General features: G+C 37.5%; 2 long non-coding RNA genes across 3 annotated transcripts in view; one reads left to right on the top strand and one right to left on the bottom strand.

Moving 5' to 3' along the window:
• Window positions 1–19,985, top strand: part of LOC143649841 (uncharacterized) — a 41,740-nt gene that overhangs the window by 4,929 nt on the left and 16,826 nt on the right. The window contains exon 3 of one of the 2 annotated variants that reach the window (XR_013159207.1): window positions 5,210–5,408. The exons of the other annotated variant lie outside the window; for it this stretch is intronic. This is a non-coding gene — a long non-coding RNA (uncharacterized LOC143649841). Of the gene's footprint in view, window positions 1–5,209; window positions 5,409–19,985 lie in introns of those variants that run through there. 2 annotated transcript variants of the gene reach the window in all.
• On the bottom strand, window positions 3,712–15,481 carry LOC143649840 (uncharacterized). The gene is made up of 3 exons (XR_013159206.1): window positions 15,396–15,481; window positions 5,145–5,342; window positions 3,712–4,207 (listed from the first exon to the last, which is right to left on the bottom strand). It is a non-coding gene; the product is annotated as an uncharacterized LOC143649840 (long non-coding RNA).

Raw genomic sequence — 19,985 nt, 5'->3', positions numbered from 1 at the left:
AACATTTCTAAGACCAAGAAAATATCCCAATTAAAACAAGTCTATGAAATGTCCAATCTAAGGCATCTAGGGAAAGATACCTAGATTCAAAAAGGCTGATGACATCCAGGGTTTCTCTCTTGGCTAGAAGGACACTTGGCAAAGTCTGCTAGCTTTCTCTTCTGGCTTCTTTTTTCCTGAAGCTCCCCAGCAGGCACTTTCCTTCTTCATTACCAAAAGTCTTGCTGGTGGACTCTGCTTCATGGTTCTCCGGTGTTCGAAGCTTTCTCCAAAATATTTCTTCTTTTATAGAATCCCAATAAACTAATCTAGACCCACATAGAATGGGTGGAGACATGTTTAATCAAGTTTAATACCCACAATTGATTGAGTCATATCTCCCTGCAGATATCCTAATCAAGTTTCCAACCTATAGTACTGGATAGGGATTAGAAGAAATGGTTGCTCCCACAAGATTGATTAGGATTAAAACATGGCGTTTCTAGGGTACATAAATCCTTTCAAATCAGCCCAGATGGTGTTCTCTGGATTTATCCTTTTAGGATCTGTACTCAGAGGAGTTAGGAACCAGTGAGGGCCCTTCTTGGTGATACAGGGAAAATGGCCTCTAGCACAGAATTGCCTACTAGGAACCAGGCAAAGAGGCTTTCCAAGAGACCCCAAAATGAAAGTAAATATGCATGTTTTTTAAGTCTGATGGTGTATCACTCTTATTTTCTCTGCTTATCCCTGAGCTCAAATTTAAATCAAAGATTCAAACTCAAATGGCTTCAAGATTAAATAAAATAAATCAGCCCGGAATAAAATGAGTGGTGGGCAGATGGTAAAGGAGAGTCCGTGCCCACCTCTAGGCATCCAAATTAAAATACACTGCATGAAGCACTTCCCCATGCAGCACTAACTAGAGTGTGAGTTTGCTTGACATTTCAAACAATCCATTACTCAGTAACACAAAGGAAAATAGTGATCTTAAGACTTTTAGCACTTTATTTTTACTCAACACAAAGGGGAAAACAACAATGATAAAAAATTGTGTCAGGGACAGAAAGTGAGGAATGGGCAGGGAGATGGGAGAGTAGCACAAACAAAACATTGCAACAGGCTAGTCTGTTCCAGCCTGGTCTCTGCGACCCTGTTTAACCAGTAAGCAAAATGGGAGGTCCTTCCCCACTGAATCTTCCTCATAGTGTCAGCGGTAATATGTGAAAGATCCTCAAGGAAAAGTTTAATCTCAGAATATGGGGTACAGTAACAAAATTCAGCAACCCCATTCCTATTTGGAGATTCTCATTCTGTCATCACCTTTGACAGATCAGGATTCAAGTTTAAGAGATCCAGAGGATTTCCTTACAACTTTATCCTAGTTTTTCCCATCCCAGAGCTGTGATTCCATTTTGGTCATTGTTGTAGTTTGCTAGCTGCCAGAATGCAACACACCAGAGATGGATTGGCTTTTAATAAAAAGGGATTTATTTTGTTAATTCTTCAGAAGAAAGGCAGCTAACTTTCAACTGAGGCTCTTTCTTATGTGGGAAGACATAGGGTGATCTCTGCTGGCCTTCTCTCCAGGCCTCTGAGTTCTAACAATTTTCCTCGGGTGATTTCTTTCTGCATCTGCAAAGGCCTGGGCTGAGTTGCAAGTGCTGAGATGAGGTATGCTGAGCTACTTGGGCTGTGCTATGTTAAGCTCTCTCATTTAAGCACCAGCCAATTAAATCAAACATCACTCACTGCAGCAGGCACGCCTCCTAGCTGACTGCAGATGTAGTCAGCAACAGATAAGGTTCACACACCATTGACTCATGTCCACAGCAATAGATCTAGGCACCTTCACCTAGCCAAGTTAACAACTGAATCTAACTACCACAGTCACCATGGACACGATGACTGAAATGGCCTACTCATCCTTTTCAGAGTACAGTTCTTAGCCCCAGAAGCCATAGCCAATGCTTATGACAGTTCTTTTGTCTCTCGTGTCTTCAATCTCATGGTCTCAGAGTGAAGGTTTTAATTTTAACTTGCTTTGGGAAACACTTGTTAAAAAGGTTTCTAGGTATACATATACCTCTGTCTACCACCTCTAATCTAGTAATGAGAGAAACGAGAAAATCTTGTAGTGGAGAAATATCCTTTGTATGTGTGTGTGTGTGTGTGTGTGTGTTTTATTTTTTATATTTTTTTGCATGGGCAGGTACCAACATGACAGGTGGAAATTCTGCCATTGCGCCACCATGACACCGCCCATGCCCTTTTTTTAATATGATATCTACTACCAGGGCAACTGGTCTGTTAGTGTCCCAAAATCAGAAGTATGGTAACTCAGAATGTACCATTCTACTGCAGCCATTGTTTTTACCAACCCTCATTCCCCCATGCGTACACATCTTATTACTTTGTCTTGTATACACCTGCCATAAAAACACCAGCAGGAACCAGAATCTGGAGAGGTTACACATTGCAAACAGGCAATACAGATAAGAGTGACCATCCAAGTAGAGGACCAGGCATAGCCTTCATCTCTTGCTCCATTAGGCCCAGGCAGGCTAGGTAGATGCTCGTTTCCAATTATCAGATTAGTCTCAGAACCTTCTCATTCCATCATGTGCATGCCCTCATTTTACCAGTCACTTCTTTTGACCAGCCTGGGTGACACCACTTCATACATGAACATAACCCAGATCTGCCTCAACCGTAACATGGAAGTGCATAATTCAGGCTGTCCTGACCACAAAGACCACTTACAGACCACATGGCATCAGAGAGGTATGGAGTGAAGAATTACTGGGGAACTCCCAGTACCTACAACCAGGCTCCTAAACAAAGGCCTTCCACCAAGAATCTAGAGAAATCGCATTCTAACCACCAAACTTACAGGTGTGTCAATAAACTATTCTTATGCTTAGCTATAAATTGGGTAATTTTTAGTTTATAATATTACAAAGCTGAGATTTAAACCAAGATCTGCCTAACTCACACTGTGCTCTTAAAAGCTAGGCGAGACTTCCACTCTGCATGGGACATGACTCCCAGGGGTTGTGGACCTTCCTGACAACGTGGGACAGAAATCCTAGAATGAGCTGAGACTCAGCACCAAGAGATTGAGAAAACCTTCTCAACTGAAAAGGGGAAAAGAGAAATGAGACAAAATAAAGTGTCAATGGCTGAGAGATTCCAGAGTCCAGAGGTTATCCTAGAGGTTATTCTTATGCATTAAATAGATATCACCTTGTTAGTTAAGGTGTAACAGAGGCTGTAGGGAACTGCCTGAAAATGTAGAGCTGAGTTCCAGTAGCTATGTTTCTTGAAGATGATTGTATAATGATATAGCTTCCGCAATGTGACTATGTGATTGTGGAAACCTTATGTCTGATGCTTCTTTTATCTATCTTATTGTTTACCCTCTGGATAAATTGCTTAGGAAACCACCGCTAAATCCAAATTAAATATAGTGTTTCATTTCCTCCCTCCTTCCCAGGGTTGCACAATTGTTTTGGGGAAAAAAGTGTTGGCTTGAAAATTAAATTGCATGTCTTGCCCTGTCTCCTCTGGAAGATCTAAATCTCGTTCTTTTTCTTTTTTTTTTAACTTTACATATTCATAAGCCCTACCAATGGACAGATGAGTAAAACATATTTAAAAATAAATAAATAATAAATAATAGGGGGAACAAATGTTAAAATAAATTTAGTAGATTGAAATGCTAGTGATTAATGAAAGGGTGGGGTAAGGAATAAAGTATACATGAATTTTTTTGTTTTCTTTTTATTTCTTTTTCTGAATTGATGCAAATGTTCTAAGAAATGATCATGATGACGAATATACAACTATGTGATAATATTGTGAATTACTGATTATATATGTAGAATGGAATGATCATATGGTAAGAATGTTTGTATGTTGATACATTTAATAAATAAATTAAAAAAAAAACTAGGCAAGGGCGGTGCAATGGTGGCTCAGAGGCAGAATTCTAGCAGGCCATGCCAGAGACCCAGGTTTGATTCCTGGTGCCTGCCCATGTTAAAAAAAAAAAAATTCCTAGACAATCTTCATTCATTTTCTTCAAAATCCCAATGTCATAAGGAAGGTTGGAGATGAGGAAGATGACAAGAGACTGTTTGGTAGTCCTAGCCCTGAGCCTTCAGCCTTCATACTGTACATGCTGTTTGTTCTTCATAGAGAGTGCTTCTTCCTTCTCCCTGCTTACCTGCGTACAGAATAATGTGGAGATGCAAGAGAGGCAGGTAGATTAACAAGGGAGCAGTTTAAGTAACAATTGCATAATTCAAACCTCATCATATTCAATTTGTCTTTCTTGCTAATTAATATGAATTAATTAGTTTTCATAATTATCATGTTTACAAATCAGTTTCTTTCTACATAATTATTGTTTACCCTCTAGATAAATTGCTTAGGAAACCACCGCTAAATCCAAATTAAATATGGTGTTTCATTTCCTCCTTCCTTCCCAGAGTTGCACAATTGTTTTGGGGAAAAAAGTGTTGGCTTGAAAATTAAATTGCATGTCTTGCCCTGTCTCCTCTGGAAGATCTAAATCTCATTCTTTTTTTTTTTTTTAACTTTACATATTCATAAGCCCTACCAATCCATAGGAAGGGCTCCTCTAGGCTGTTGGTGGGTCTGCTAAAGTGCTAAAGACTTCAAGCAAAAAATGTATGTTGTCTTTGTAGTTTGAAATTCAGACATTCTAAACTCCAAAATGTTGTCAGCTATTAAGAATGCAAAAGACATAGAACTCAGAAGTTATTTTTAAAGTATTGGATAACCATGTAAATATTTTTTATCTAATTTGTACATTCTCCACAAAGAAAATTTTTTCTCAGGTTAGCAAAGCAATTTAAATTTCTCCTCTCTTCACATGAGGAGTAAAAGCTAAGTGGAGAGAGGGAAACAGTTTATTTTAAGATAGAAAAAGAAACCAGATGCCCCAAGGATAGACTTTTCTTTCTGTATGTTGGAGGGAAGTTTAAATTATGTGTTAGGGTTTGGTCTGAGAATTCCTGCCAGCTTGGGAGGTTATTCTGTTTCTACTAGAAAATGGAGCTTGCTTTTCAAAAGGTGTTTACTTATGCCTTTGAAAGAGATTGAAAGACAATTTAAACTCATTAAAGGACATTTTCCACCTTTTGATTATCCAGTACAGCTGTAGTACAGTTTCCTTTTAACTTATTCCCTTTTGTTTTGTCAGACTGGGAGGTACCCTCAAATGAAGGTGTTCACAAATGGAGGCACACACAGATGAAGGCTGAATGCATTCCCATGACCCAGCTCTCTTGGCAGCAGAGTATTCAGTCTTCTTCCTGGCCCCTCTTTGTGGCATTCTGTCCTCAGCAAGAAAAAAATAAAATGGAGGTTACTCTACAGGCCTCCCACTCAAGTACCTGATTTTCTGATGAGTTTGATTCTTGGATGTAAACTGTATATGGAGTTTGGTTCAGTTAAAGTTTTATGACATCAGAGTTGTTAAAAGAAAAAAAATTATTACTGTGTAATGTTTTTCTGTTTTTTTATCTTAAATATTAGTGATCTCTGTTTTAAATTCAAAATGGGAAAAAAAATAGGCTATGAACTTTTCTCAACCTTTGATACAAGGTTCCATCTGAACTAGCAAAGGACATTGCCTCAGAGAAACTAAGTATTTTTTTCTTCTACAATTTAACTATCTTTTCTCCTTCAAAATGTATCATTATAGACTTACAAATAGGGATTGTTCCCTTGGGGTCATACAGATTGTTTTGTATACACACACATATATAGTTAATAAACATTTATTGATTATTTCAGATTGGTAGGTGTCAGTATAGAAATGATGATAAATAATAGCAGCTAACACTTACACACCATGTTCTCTGTGCCAGGCACTGCCATAGAGTTACTCAATGTAAAACCACTTTTATCAGGTTGTCTTTAATTTTCTGGCAGAACTCTTAAAAATTTGAGCCACAAGAAATTCCAAAATTCAGCCTTCACCTCCCCAACTAGAATAACTGCCATTCCAATGTTTTTTCTTTATTGTTTTGATTTCAAGAAGCTGTTACTTTTTAGATACATGCTTGCCCTCACAACTTGAACTGAGTACTCAACAGGTAGCTGCTTTGCTTATTGTAGGATAAAAAGTAGCAAATAAAGCCTAAGGTAACTTTGACCTTAGTGTAAACCCTTGCTTGATATTAGCTTCCCTGAAGTTAGAGATGCAATAAAAATATTGATTTAAAGTCTACTCTACCTTAAATCATCTTTCAGAAAAAATATTCATCAGGCCAGTTTTCTCATCATATACATATGGTATATATATAACTTCCTTATCCCTTTTAATATTATAAACAGTAATGGGTTGGATCAATTTTGAAATCTAACAAGATGACAACAGATTTTTTTTCTCCCAGTTCGGACTATATCTGTCCTTAAAAAGGCTTTTACTCTCATGCAATTATGAAATCACACTATTTAGCAGTGAGAGGAAGGTTGATAAAAACTGTTATTAGACTTCTTAATAATAAATCAAATTTGTGTATTGGTATATACAATGGAAAGCAAATCTTGTACCCCAGTTCCCCATTCACCTCCCCTGTCTGAAGTAACCAATGTTAGCAGCAACGTTTTTATATGTTGATTTTTATATCCTTGAAATATTCTGTGTATATGTAAGTATGTGCATGTATTCCTCCTCTGTATATGAATGGTGGCATACTGAATATAAGCTATTCTGCAGCACTTCTTTTTTCACTTAATATCTGATGGTTAAGATTCATTGTTCTTTTAATATATTAGATTAATTTCACTATCATTATACCAAATATTTAACTATTAAAATACTGGTAGAAAAATGTCCCAGAAAAGATCCTGAAGTGATATCCCAAAAGTTTATAAGGAGTGTTTCTAATAAAATAAAAAAATTACTACATGCATAATCTAATTCAATGTATCAGTATAGCTCATTTGAACAACTGAAACACAGGGAGCCAAGAATAAGAAAGCAGTCCTTTAATCCTGTATAGATTATTATAATACCTGGATACATCCTAGAGTATATTAAGCAAGTAATCAAAAAGTATTGACAAAGTCCCCTGAGGGATGGGAGAAAAAATATGAAACTATTAAACCTTACCATGAGGGGATCCCCTGATACTGTGTCAAACTTTAGGGACACCCAAATCAATAGGCCATTCTCTTGATCATGAGGCTTACTCTTATGAAGCTTATGTAGGTAGCATAGAAGCTTAGACTACCTATAGGCATACCTAAGAGTTACTTCTGGAGGACCTCTGTTGTTGCTCAAATGTGGGCTCAGCCTCTAAGTCCAACTCTGCAACTGAAATCAATGTCTTTCCCTATGTCCTACGTGGGACAAGACATCCAGGGGTGAAAGTCTCTCTGGCTATGTGGGAGATGACTTCCAAGGATGAATCCAGACCTGGAGCTGTGGGATCAACAATTCCATCCTGACCAAAAGGGGGAAAAGAATTGTAACAAATAAGATATCAGCGGCTGGGAGAGTTCAAATAGAGTTGAGATGCTACTTTGGAGGCTATTCTTATACAAGCTTCAACTAGATTTTTATCATAGTTTTCCAAACCCCGTTCAAAACCATTCCTGCCAGCCCTAAAGAACACCTAAGGCTTTATTTGGGATTCTACAATGGTTCCATGCACTATGATTACTTTCCAGAAACCTACAACCTCCAGATGGGTCCCTAGGCCAGATAAGTCCTAAAACCCATAGGGTCCAGCCTCTCCAGAGGCTAGTTCCAGCCCCCATCCCATATTATAGACACCTCTTTCCAACATGGAAAAGTTGGAATGGACAGGCCAAATACCTCTAAAGATCAAGAGAAAGATCAAAAGACAAGGTGAAATTATAATAGAGGAGATAGGATTTAACAAATGAGTATGATTGCTGAATCGTTATACTGATATTTCATTTAGCCTCCAGTGTCTTGGAGCAACCAGAAGGAAAAACCTAAAATTGTGTAACTGTATCCCATACCAAACTCTGAAATCTGTTCTACAACTAATTGTTGTGGAATACTTTGAAACTTTTTGCTTTTTTGTATATGTTATCCTTAAAATGAAAAAAAATTTTAAAGGTAGCAGGGAGATGAGGAGACTCATCGTCCCCCTTCCTGCTATTGGGAATGTTGGCAAGATGGGTGAGTGTGAGCAGCAACCCTGGACAAGGAGACCGCAGAATACTGAGGGAAGCAAAGGGGAAACTAAGACAGCACCTAAGTCTCTGATAACTATGAACAATTGCCAGCCAAGCCTGGATTGCCACCTCTGGGCTACTTTAATGGAGAATGAACTCTGTGCATTTTCAAAAAAAAAAAGAGAGAGAGAGAGAGAGAGAGAGAGATAGCTATAAAGGTCCCTACAGAGATTGAAGAAAAAATATAGAACTATTAAATTTTACCAGCAGGTAAACCCCTGAAACTGTTTTAAATGTTGGTTTGAGACTGGTTGTTGTTAGATACACTGGCCACATTAAGGAGTGAAAGGGATGAGCTTAAGGCTTCAAACGAGAAGCTTATGCACCGTCTGACAGATATAGTCGTTTCTATGAGTATCCCGAAGAAAAATCTTATTTCCTGTAGCCCTAGACTTGAGATCTCTGAAAAATCAGACTCAGAATCTTATTGTTAGAGTAGCAACTTTACAACATAAACTGAAATCTAAATCGTGCATGGTGTCTGTCGTTAAAGTGAGGGCATTGATTGGAAAGGAGTGGGACCCCGAAAAATGGGATGGTGACATATGGATTGATTATGATGTCGGGGGTGAGGTTGAAACCCTAGGTCATGCTGAGTCTTCCCTAGATAACCCTGTAATAGTCTGCCCTGAGGACATAGCTGCCCCACCTCCAACCTGCCTTGAGGAGTTGGCCACCCAACCTCCTCCTGAAAGGATTAGCCCTAGAGTGATTAATCCTGTTTCACCAGATGAAACTGCAAATGAAGGCCCTGAAGCAAATGGCTTGGAAGATACTTCTAATTCTTTTCATGACCCACCCCAATCACCCCTTATTTCTTCCAGACCTATAACTAGACTCAAGTCCCAACAGGCCCCTAAGGTGAGGTACAAAGTATCACACATGAGGAGGTATGTTATACTCCAAAAGAACTGTGTGAGTTTTCCAATTTATATAGACAGAAATCAGGGGAATATGTGTGGCAAGGGATTTAAAAGGTGTGGGATAATGGTGGGAGGAATATAAGGCTGGATCAGACTGAATTTATTGATATGGGCCCACTAAGCAGAGATTCTGCATTCAATGTTATAGCTCGAGGGGTTAGAAAAGGTATTAACAGTTTGTTTGGATGGTTGGTTGAAACATGGATCAAAAGGTGGCCAACATTATCTGAGGTTGAAATGCCAGAACTGCCCTGGTATAATGTAGATGAGGGGATCCAGAGGCTTAGAGAGATTGGAATGTTAGAGTGGATTTATCATGCAAAGCCTGCTCTTACACCCCAGGTGACCAGCCAGCTACATGGTGGCAGGTTGATTACATTGGACCTCTCCCTTCATAGAAGGGGCAGCAATTTGTTCTATCTGAGATAGACACACACTCTGGATATGGGTTTGCTTTCCCTACACACAATGCTTCTGCCAAAACTACCATCCGTGGGCTCACAGAATGCCTTATCCATCATCATGGTGTTCCACATAGCATTGCTTCTGATCAAGGAACACACTTCACAGCAAATGAAGTGCAAGAATGGGCACATGCTCATGGAATTCTCTGGTCTTACTATGTTCCCCATCATCCAGAAGCAGCTGGATTGATAGAACAGTGGGATGGCCTTTTGAAAACTCAATTACAGTGCCAAATAGGTGGCAATACCTTGAAAGCCTGGGATAATGTTCTCCAGGAAGTTGTATATGCTCTGAATCAGCATCCACTGTATGATGCTGTTTCTCTCATAGCCATGATCCATGGGTCCAGGAACCAAGAGGTGGAAATGGGAATGGCACCACTCACTATTACCCCTAGTGATCCACTAGGAAAATTTTTGCTTCCAGTCCCTGCGAACCTGAGCTCTGCTGGTCTACAGATTTTAGTTTCAAAAGGGGGAGTGCTTCCACCAGGAGAAACAACAATGATTCCACTGAACTGGAATCTAAGACTCCACCTGGTCACTTTGGGCTACTCATGCCCCTGGATCAACAAGCCAAGAAGGAGATTGCATTATCGTCTGGGGTGACTGACTCTGACTATAGGGGGAAATAGGACTGCAACTATACAATGGAGGTAAAGAAGAGTTTTCTTGGAATATAGGAGAACCCCTAGGGCGTCTTTTAGTACTACCATGCCCTGTGATTAAAATCAATGGAAAACTGCAACAACCCAATCCAGGCAGGACTACCAATGGGTCTGAAACTTCAGGAATGAAGCTTTGGGTCGCCCCACCAGGCAAAGAATCACAGCCTGCTGAAGTGCTTGCTGAGGGTAAAGGGAACATGGAATGGGTAGTGGAAGAAGGTAGTGATAAATATGAACTACGACCACGTGATCAGTACAGAAAGGAGGACTGTGATGCTGTTTTATTCCTGTTATAGTATGTAAGTTGTAAGATATCAAGTTTAAGAATGAATATTACCCAAGGACTTGCACCCTATTCTGGAGAGAGTTAATGTGTTTCCAGTTATATGCAGGACAGTTGAATAATGTTAGGTGAAAGAAAAAAATGTGTGTTTTAATGGTTTTTATTTAGAAATTACGTATGGTTTAAGGTGATATATATAGCTTCCAAGTTGACAAGGGGTGGATTGTCATGGTCAGGTTCATGTGTCAATTTGGCCAAGTGGTGGTACCTGTTTGTTTGGTTGGGCAAATGCTGTCCTGTCTTTTGCTATGAGGACATTTCATAGAATTAAATCATGATCAAGTCAGCTGCATCCACAGCTGATTCCATTTGTAATCAGCCAAGGAGCGTGTCTTCTGCTATGAGTGATGCTCAATCTAATCACTGGAGGCCTTTTAAGGGGGATTCAGAGGAGACAGTCTCTCTTCCTACTTCTGCCGGCAAACCTCTCCTGTGGAGTTCATCCAGATCCTCCATGAGAATCGTCGGCTTCACAGCCTGCCCTACAGATTTTGGACTCTGTGTTCCCGTGGTCACGTGAGACACTTTCATAAATTTTATATTTGCGAGTGTTCCCTGTTGATTCTGTTTCTCTAGAGAACCCTAACTAATACACTTGTGAACATGAAGTTCACCTGCAAAAAAAAAGAATGTATGCTTGGGTGGTCTTCAATGCTATATTAAAATATCTGAACTGAACTTAACGGATATTGTAATCCATGTAGTCAGAAATGACCTCTAAAAATAAATTCACAGAATTAAAAAAAAAAAGATCTAACAAAAGTAGACAATTCCAAAGTGTTTACCATTTGTTTGCCTATCTAATCTACCCACAGAATCTGATGAGTCAGATTTTTAGAAATGTCACCATAATTTTTGTCTGCATATTCTAATAGATTTTTACATCTAGAAAATTGAATACTTGCAATGTGTCAATGTTTTTCCAATTTATCCAATATTGGTAGCACAATATTTAAGATTAATTGATGTTTTAATGCATAAAATAACAATACTTAATATTTTTACAAAATATTCCACTATTAAAATATTGATGGAAAAGATGCTCAAGAGTAGAACCCTGAAATGATTTAATGGTAGGTTTTATATTTAAAAAGCAAAACAAAATAATAAATGATATGTGGATAGGCCAGAAGAATACCGTACAAGAAAGGACATTAATTGAAGTTTTGATCTGGGGCCATAATTATGGTGATTTTGATCCTCAAAAACATCTTTGAATCTCCCTAAATCTGCAGGGCACTTTGTAAATTGCACCCCATCAATAATGCAGCATTTGAGGTGGCCCAAAAAGAAAAACGGTGAGCAAATGGAAAAACAGACTAAGAAAAGAAATAGACATATAACAAAAAAGAGAGAGAGAAGAAAAGAAATACAAAAAAAAAAAAAAAAAATTTAGGAAAATGCTCAATAATGTATTTGTTAAGATTTCTCTAAATTATAAAACCCAGTACTTCAGTGTTTTTCACATGGCATATTGGCAAACATTTCTTTATATTACAAAACCCAATGCCTCAAACGAGCCTGGAAATGTACTTTCATATGTTCCTAATAGGAGTAACTCTAGGTCTGGGGAATTTACCCTTAGGAAATAATCAGATATTCTTGTTCAAGATTGTTCACTGTAGTGTTATTTATAATAAAGTAAAACTGCAAATGACCTAGATTTCTAGTAATAGTGTATAAGTGAAATTGTAGTATATTGGTGTTTCTGAATGATTGATCAGAAATGCCATGGAAAAAAAAAACTACTTTAGAAGAATATAGGGAAATGTTCACTTTGTATCAATAAATGAAGAATGCAAGTTTCAAAATGCTAAGTACAGTGTGATCCAATCCTATTTTTAAAATATATATGCATAACATATGTGCCCAGAAGTAATGTTAGAGGACTGTAACTCAAAAGATAATTAATGTTTATCCCTGAGTGGTGGATTTATAGAGTAGTATTTACTTTTGTCCTTATATCTTTATTTGGATATTTTTATAATTTTTAAATGGTGCTACAACTGCCTGGAAAAAAAGGCAGATATTCTATATAGATAGAACTATTTTATAAGCATCTTGGTAATTTTTTTTTTAATTGAAAACGACTGAGCATTCCACACACCACAATGATAACAAAGGGAAAGAGTTTGCCTGTCAGGTAAAATCACAGAATATTCAAACCAGACAATGGGGTAGAGATCATTTTATCCAGTCCCCTTTATTTATACATATGAAAAAATACAGCCCAAACATGCCCAAGGCCACACAGTTGGTGTTTAGAATACAAACAAAAACTAGATTTTCTAATTCCTGGGATCATTATCTCACATTCCTTCCTTTGTACTTAGATATAATTCAGTAGCTTGCAACTGTGTTCTTTTAACTCTGAAAAAACCTTAAATAGTTAGAAAAGTTTTACACTAAAGAAAAAAGTTGGGGCAGTGGGGCAGTGGCTCAGTGGCAGAATTCTCAACTGGCATGCTGGGAATACAAGTTCGATTCCCAGTGCCTGCCCATGCAAAAAAGGAAAAGAGAGAGAGAGAAAAGCTGTATTTTAAGTAACATAGTAACATGGCTTTTCTTCCTATTTTTAAATTGGCATTTACCATTTTAAAAAAAAGTGCACACATACTTTGTAGTTATCTTCAGAATAGCACATTTGAAATAAAGATTCTAAATACAACTTCATAATGCCAATTTAAATTTATCTCTCTTTCTTAACATCCTCCTTTTTTCCCTAGCCAGCCAGTGCTATTAACCTCCCTCAAGGTCACAAACTGATTGCAAAAAGTGAAAAAGTTAAACTGTTCTTGCAGGCCCAGCTGGAGTCTGAGTTACGATGGCTGTTGTTAGAATTGTTTGATGCAATTTTGACTGACAAACAAAATGTGGTTGTCAAAGACTGTGATACACTTGTATTAGAAAGATAACATCATTTACATGTCGTTCATATATTCAGGCATTCAACTAATATTTATTGAACTTGTAACATGAGACAGACTCTGTACTATCACTAGGTATAAAGCAACAATTGAAATAAACCCAAACCTACTCAACTGAAAGGGGGAAGAGAGAAATGAGACAAAATAAAGTGTCATTGGTTGAAAGATTTCAAATAGAGTCGAAAGGTTATCCTGGAGGTTATTCTTATACATTATATAGTTACCCCCTTTTAGTTTAAGGTGTATTAGAGAGACTAGAGGGAAGTTTCTGAAACTGTAGAGTGTTGTTCCAGTAGCCATGTTTCTTTAAGATGATTGTTTAATAATATAGCTTTCGCAAAGTGACTATATAATTGTGAAAACCTATTCTGATGCTCCTTTTATCTATGGTATGGACAGATGACTGAAAAATATGGATTAAAAATAAATAAATGATAGGGGGAACAAATGTTAAAATAAATTGAGTAGAGGGAAATATTAGTGGTCAATGAGAGGGAGGGGAAAGGGGTGTGGTATGTATGAGTTTTTTCTTTTTTCTTTTTATTTCTATTTCTGGAGTGATGTAAATGTTCTGAGAAATTATCATGGTGATGAATATACAACTGTGTGATGATATTGTGAGCCACTGATTGCACACCAAGTTTGGAATATTCATACATTAAGAATGTGTGCGTTGTATGTTGATTAATTTTATTAATAAAAATTTTTAAATAATAAAAATTTTAAGAAAGAAATAGAACCAAACCCTGACCTTAGAGCTCACAATCTACTGTATATTTGTTTCTGCTAAACTATATATTATAAGGCAGGAATCATATCTTATTCATCAATGCAATGACTGTTGTAGGGTTTGGCTTTTTTATTTGTTTGCTTTATCAGGGATAGAGGCAGTTACTTTGTTGTAAACTAATAAAGGGTATGTATATCTGGAGGTTGAGAAATAATGCAGATTCAGAATCCCTGATATAACCTCTCTATTAGTTTTAGCATGCTCCTTCCAAAGCCTACTGTGCCGGTTTGGATCTATTATGTACCCCAGAAAAGCCATGTTTTAATCCTGATCCAATCTTGTGGGGACAGCTGTTTCTTTTAATCCTGATTCAATACTGTAGGGTAGAATCTTTTGATTAGATTATCTCCATGGAGATGTGGCATGCCCAAATGTGGGTATAACCTCTTGATTAGATGGAGATGTGACTCTACCCATTCAAGGTGGATTTTGAGTAGTTTAATAGATTAGGAATTTGATTAGTTCCCTTAAAAGGGGAAACATTTTGAGGAAACGTCAGAGTCAATGTAGACATTTGGAGACAGAGAAAGAAATAGCCCAGGGACTAAGCAAGAATTTACAGAAATAGCCAGAACCTAAAGAGAAGAAATCCCTTCTCCGGCAGATGCTAAGCTAAGAGATGAAATCCAGAGTTTTGTTCCAGAGTAGCTAAGTGAAGGCCCACAGATGCTTAGAGGGGAATTATCTCATGCAAATTATGAGTTTATACAACCCAGCATTTTTGAAAACAAGTAACAAAGTTCAAAACCAGGATTTAACAGAATTCCTTAAGTAGTATCTTTAAAATGATCAGAATATCCAGAACCTTTAATGTTTTGGCGATTGTTGATTGGTATGTAAATATATCTTTTCATTTGCCCACATCTTAGTCAAATCAGGTTCTGTGGTACTGAATCAAAAAGACAAAAGCCTATAAAGGTTTTCCTCTATTATTTCCCCTGTAAATAATGGCTTTTTCTACCTTAACTTAACTGGGGAGGTAAATACAGTATGTAAAGGCAAAGACTTGACCCTCCCTAGGTCTGGTGTACTTAATGGATAAAGAGTTGCTTACCTGGGACCACCAAGAGTTAGCCTCTACTGTGTCTTCCAAAGGAAAGAGAATAGTTTGTCCTCTGGGCTGATATAAACGGGGAAGACAGTAGCTGTATGTGACCTTGTGTCCTGACATTTTGCTGGCATCTGTACAGAATCTTTTTGCTAGCTTGTGCTTTGCCACTTTCTAGCAGGTACAGAGACTATGCAGTTGGGGCCTGAGATTTTTAACAAGCCACAGGATTCTATACCTCCTGGGATAGGATAGGAGAAAGAAGTTCCAGTATTCTCAGAGTTTGGTTAGTTATCATTCTCATACGGGCTTTAGCGCCCAGTTAATGAGCAGGAACCATGCCACTGGATGAGATATGTGAGCTAGGATCTCAAAGTGTATGTACTCTGGAGCTGAAATTATAAACCAGAACATCTGATGTGTGTCTCATACACAATGAGGGAGGGAGGACTGCTGACAGAAATGTCACACGCAGCTGCTTTTAGTGCTTGGCTCTCACCGATGAAGCTTCCCTCCTGCCACTACACCCCACCCTCTTCCTGCTTAAAAGCCCATTTAGGGCTCTTTAGTTCTCATCCCGCACACTGTGAAACAGGCTATAAATCGATATCTGTTACATCAGACTAGTTCCATCTCTGGTTGATGTACCTGATGGGCTTCAGTGTCTGTTTCGATCTGCAAAGACAGTTAAGGAAAGAATTGTGTGACCTACCCTGAAAGGCAAGGAATCTGGCCCACGGCCCTAATTAAGGTCCAAGTAGTCAATGTGCCTTGAACTAGTCACTTTCTTCTTCCACAGCTTCTCCAGCTACACAATTGAGCATGTAATTCTATCTGACTTCACAGAAAGATTGTAAAGTCAAATTATTCCCCTCACTTTTCCATGCCCAGTCTTCTTTATCCTTTGGATTTAAGATAAAACATCAATATCATGAGGAGCTCTTCCTGACCCTATTTTCCTACTGCTCAAAACCAGGAATTGTCTCCAAGTCTGTGACTCCATAGCATGAGGTACTTCCCTTTTAGTAACCTACATCACCCTTACTATCATAATAGTTGTTCAATCTCTGTCTTCCCTCTTAGACTGTAAATTATATTAGCATAGGAATATCTGTCTTTTGTACCCCTAAGCTCCAGCTTGACACATATTTGGTGCTTAGTAAATTACCCGTGTTCAATGAACGGGTAATTAATTACTTTTTATAATCAAAGATTCCTTTGTGGAAAACCCAATACTGAACTCTCTGCACCTTCCTCATCATGCAGGTGAATATTAAGACCAGGTATTGAGTTAGAGCCAAAAGGACTGCTACTTATTGAATGGTTCCCTCTGCTCCACTACTTCTTGCTTTTCGTGTCACCGTAATCTAAATTCTTCCCATTGTGAGAGTTCAAGCCTACTTAAAATTAGGCCTAAGAGTCACCCCCAAGAGAACCTCTTTTGTTGCTCAGATGTGGCCTCTCTCTCTCCAGCCAACACAACAAGTAAATTCACTGCCCTCCCCCTGTCTACCTGGGACATGATTCCCAGGGTTGTGGACCTTCCTGGCAACGTGGGACAGAAATCCTAGAATGAGCTGAGACTCAGCATCAAGGGATTGAGAAAACCTTCTTGACCAAAAGGGGGAAGAGAGAAACGAGACAAAAATAAAGTGTCAGTGGCTGAGAGGTTCCAAACAGAGTCAAGAGGTTATCCTGGAGGTTACTCTTAAGCATTAAATAGATATCACCTTGTTAGTCAAGATGTAGTGGAGAGGCTGGACAGAACTGCCTGAAAATGTAAAGCTGTGTTCCAGTAGCCATGCTTCTTGAAGATGATTGTATAATGATATTGCTTTCACAACGTGACTGTGTGATTGTGAAAACCTTGTGTCTGATGCTCCTTTTATCTACCTTATGAACAGATGAGTAAAACATATGGAATAAAAATAAATAATAGGGGAACAAATGTTAAAATAAATTTAGTTTGAAATGCTAGTGATCAATGAAAGGGAGGGGTGAGGGGTATGGTATGTATGAATTTTTTTCTGCTGTCTTTTTATTTCTTTTTCTGAATCAACGCAAATGTTCTAAGAAATGCTCATGATGATGAATATGCAAATATGTGATGATATTGTGAATTACTGATTATAATGTAGAACAGAATGATCATAAGTTAAGAATGTTTGCATTTGTTATATTTTATTAAAAAATAAAAAAATAAGAAGAAATTAAATTCTTCCCATTGTGGCCAACTGTTCCCAACAGTTCCCTAGTCATATCTAGGAAGCCTGCAGTCTGGATTCATTTTTTAAAAATGTTTTTATTGTTAAAAATAAGATGTATACAAAGAAAAGAAAGAAAAAGCAATGATTTTCAAAGTACACTTCAACAAGTAGCTATAGAATAGATTTCCAAGTTTCTTATGGGTTATCATTCCACTATTTCAGATTTTTCCTTCTAGCTGCTCCAAAGTACTGGAGGCTAGAAGAAATATGTTTTTTTCTTTTTTGTGAAAAATAACACATATACAAAAAAGCAATAAATTTCAAAGCACATCACAACAATTCGTTGTAAAATGGACTTCAGAATTTGTTATGGGTTACAATTCCACAATTTTAGATTTTTACTTCTAGCTGCTCTAAGATACTGAATACTAAAAGAAATATTAATGTAATGATTCAGCAATCACATTCATTTGTTAAACCCTACCTTCTCTGTATAAGTCCGCCATCAACTTTGATATTTCTCCTACTTTTTAGGGGTATTTGGGCTATGCCCATTCTAACTCTTTCATTTGGGAATGGGCTGTCGATAATATGGGTTAGGGAGTCAGAACTGGTTGATATTCTGGAGAGGCTGGCCTCTATGAATTTCTGGACTTATCTGGTCCAGGGACCCATCTGGAGGTTGTAGGTTTCTGGAAAGTTACCCTGGTGCGTGGAACCTTTGTAGAATCTTATATAGCACTCTAGGAGTTCTTTAGGATTGGTAGGAATGGTTTTGGCAAGTTATGGTAGGTGGCAATGTCTAAGTATAGCTTGGGTAAAAGTGGCCTCCAGAGTTGCCTCTCAACTCTATTTGAACTCTTTCAGCCACTGATACCTTATTTGTTACACTTCTTTCTCCCCTTTTGGTCAGAATAGCGTTGTTGATCCCACAGTACCAGGGCCAGGCTCATCCCTGGGATGTATTCATTTTTAGATGAAATAAAAATCCAGGTTGGCGTTTAGAAATGAGTGTTAAATTTCTTCATATTTTAGTCAATGTAAAAAATCATTAATGACTTCACAACTATATGATAATACCAAGAACCATTTATTGTACACTTTGGATGATTATATGGTATGTGAATGTATCTCAGCAAAATTGCATTTAAAAAATCAAAAGACAAAAAAATCATTAAACTCCCATAGAAAAAATTTTGTGTATTACATCACTACATTTGAAAATGAGTTTACTAACTTCAAATATATTCTTACCAAAATACCTTTGTCTTGCTAACTCTAATTGTTTCTGAAATATTAACCTGAACTCAAGTATCTTATTCTATCTAGAAATTTTTCACAGTAGATTTTGAGTTGAAATTAGGAAAATCAACTTCAGATGCCATTTATCGATTCATTGATTCAACAATTATTTAGCGAGCATTATATGCCAGACACTTTTCTAGATGCCTGGACTATCAGTAAATAAATCAGATCCTTGCCTCAAGGAAGTAATTATAAGACTACTGCTTTCCTTGCAGTTAGGTTGGGGTCATGTGTTAACTGCTGGCTAATGGCCTATGAAGGAAGTGACACGTTATCATTTCGGGGCTGAGGAGGTTCTAAGCTGTTGTGCTCCCCCAACCCTCTATTCTCCTGTCATAGTAACTTCAGAGATTACATGTTCTACATTGTACAGCTACAAAATGGTAGAGCCAGAGTCACCTTGATTACAGCGTGATGGTATAAGGTAGAGCAACACTCAATCTTCATCCTCTACCTGCCTTTGCTAAATATATGACACGAGTGAGTTATTTTTGTTGGTTAAGTCATTGAGAATTCAGGGCTTGACTACTGTGACAGCCAGCACTATTTACCTTGAGTAATAAAACTCCTGTTATTCATTGAATACCTTTTATGTGCCAGGCATTGTACTAGGCGATTTGTAATATCACTAATCACTATTTGTCAATATACTATAACTATCACTATTTGTAATAATGATTTATTGTTGTTAAAGCCTTGACAATTCACTTCCTTTGCCATAAGGGAGGCATGCTCAATATTCATACTGAACTACTATATTCGATGTCACCAGATAGAGTCCTTTTTTTAAAAGTAGCTCTCAGATTAATAGAAATCTTGAAATTTTAAAGGCAAAAGATACTTTAGACTTATTCTAGAGAATTGAATTAGATGAGCCTTTATCCTGATTCTATAAATCTTTGAGTAAATTATTTAATCTGCCTTATTTTTCCTAAAATTAAACTGAAGATATTTTGCTCCTAATCTCACAAGGATATTGTGATGATTGAAATCTGCCTACTCTATAAACTATTAAGGATTTATATAAGTATAAAATATATTACCATATCCATTGAATCTAAAACATTACTGACTATATAACTCA

Source organism: Tamandua tetradactyla, chromosome 11 (genome assembly GCF_023851605.1).
Source record: "Tamandua tetradactyla isolate mTamTet1 chromosome 11, mTamTet1.pri, whole genome shotgun sequence".
NCBI classification, from domain to species: Eukaryota; Metazoa; Chordata; class Mammalia; order Pilosa; family Myrmecophagidae; genus Tamandua; species Tamandua tetradactyla.
This window is presented reverse-complemented; position numbering and strand designations above follow the sequence as displayed.